This window comes from Triticum aestivum, chromosome 7D (genome assembly GCF_018294505.1).
Source record: "Triticum aestivum cultivar Chinese Spring chromosome 7D, IWGSC CS RefSeq v2.1, whole genome shotgun sequence".
Lineage (NCBI taxonomy): Eukaryota > Viridiplantae > Streptophyta > Magnoliopsida > Poales > Poaceae > Triticum > Triticum aestivum.
The window spans coordinates 55,314,033-55,316,200 of NC_057814.1; the positions used below are offsets into that span (position 1 = coordinate 55,314,033).

Genomic DNA, 2,168 nt, shown 5'->3' on the forward strand with positions numbered 1-2,168 from the left:
GCACAAATATTTCAGATTTTTTATATTCCAGACATAATATTTAGTTTAGAAAGGCGGACATGGCTGACACAATGACGCATATAATTTAAACCCCCCATTCTCTGGCTATATGATGCACAAATGGGATTAGTTTGGCAGTTCTAAACTGGTCTGCCGAAGGTAGCGCTATTGTGGCCTAGAACTCACTTCTTAACTGCAAGGTCCATGTGTTGTCTAGATGCGCAACTCTTGCTCCAAACTGTAGAGGATAATGGTGCATAGACCAAGTGTGAGGAGTAGCTCACGGAGGGTGGCCATCACGTCGAACTTGGCAACTATAGTTTTTAAACTTTAAACATTCTCTTGCGTTGGTGAGGTTTAATGACAGGTGTGTCGTACGTTGGTGAAGTTTAATGACAGGTGTGTCGTGTGTTTTATCATAGAATTAACCACTTTCGGACATGTTTGTCATCAGGTGGACACCATGGCCTCCATCGATGAGGGCAAAAAAAAATAAGCAGTGAAGATATGGAAGTCTTAAGACATGCTAATTTAGCTAGGGGCCTACCATATATATTACCCCGTTGCAACGCACGGGCAGGTGTGCAATATATATATATATATATATATATATATATATATATATATATATATATATATATATATATATATATATATATATATATATATATATATATATATATATATATATATATATATATATATATATATATATATATTCCCTAATAATAAAGCACGGATTGACTTTGTCGGGTTCACCGTCACAATACGCTTCTTCCCGTAAGTTTACGCTTTCACTTTAAATTTAAAACATATACACAAGGTGGTACTATATGTTTTATGTGCCCAAACTTGTAGCTAAAATTTCCTTAAAACGTTTCGGAGACTCTGTCACCTCCGTAGCCACCGGGATAGGAGCGGCACATCTATAAGTAGCGAGATCTGAGAGAACGCTGAACCACGCCGATCGAACATCGTGGACGCCATCATGGATACGCGCGTGAGCTGCGCCGCCGAGCAGAGAAGGTCGAATGGGGGACGGCTCCGGCGGGGCTCTCGTCGGCGAACTCGTCGGCCGTCCGGCTCTCCCCTCCGCCTCTGTCCCTCTCGGCCTCTCCTCCGCCTCCGGCGTCCCCGGCCCCCCTGTAGGTGCGTCTCCATCCCAGCATCTGAGCTCCCCTGTCCTCGTTGGCCAGCAGCCGTGATGAGGCGCTCGTCGGTCGGCAGCCATGGCGCCGCTGGGTGGAGAAGATTGGCGGTGGCGTCAGATCTTCCCGTCGTCCGGTTCATCTCGTGCACCGTCACGTCCACCGCTTCGGCCCCGTCACGCGCGCGGCCGTGGTGTACATGGCGCCCATCCTCCCCGGCCCCCCGGGACCTCACCTGCCCCGCTCGGCCCGTCGACGACGACCACGTCCCACCTCGCGTCTAGCACCTCCCGCGGTAAGGAGGTCAGCACCAGCCGGCAACCCAACTTGCGCACCGTCCCCGTCGGGCGCCGGCACACCGGGCTCGACCTCGCGCGCCGCAGCACCGCCCACGCCTCCCCTGCCGGGTCGGGGTACCTTGAAACATGGACGGCCGCCGAGCTGCTGGGGCCACGCCCAACGAGCATGCCCCCCCGCGTCCTCGGCGCTGTCGGTGACGGAGGCGGTGGCAGCGCCCTGCCCGGAGTTGACCGCGGCGAGCGCGAGGAGCTGCGGCGAGAGGCCGAACACAAGCAGCCTGCTGGGCGCGCGCGCGGCCACGATGGAGCGGAGCAGCGCGAACTCCTTGGCGTTGAGGCCGTCTGTGGACGAGAGGTGAAGAGCGAGGAGGTGGTGGTCTGGGACACAGCCAAGGTGCATCCTGCGCATCAATCAGAGACGAAGGCCAGGTATGTATGCAATTAATTCAAAGAGATTTACTGATTTACTTTAATGACTACTCAGGAAGTATGTGACAGGGATGTTTCTCCACTGACCCCTGGATCATGAACGCTAATTACAGTTGCGGATCTGCATATGTGTGACTGGGATTTTATGGCTGCTGCATGGCATTGGGCAATATGGTGGAATTGTTGTGGGATTTTGGATGTCTTTGCGGGTTCACAGAGATAGATGTAGGTGAGTTTCTTCTGTGCTTATGATTGTGTTTGATAATGCCTCGTTCAATGAGCGTGCCATTCG

The 2,168-nt window shown here is 51.9% G+C and overlaps 1 pseudogene; it reads right to left on the reverse strand.

Moving 5' to 3' along the window:
* Positions 1-891: 891 nt before the first annotated feature.
* Positions 892-1,847, reverse strand: LOC123170773 (probable methyltransferase At1g27930; annotated as a pseudogene).
* Positions 1,848-2,168: the final 321 nt, after the last annotated feature.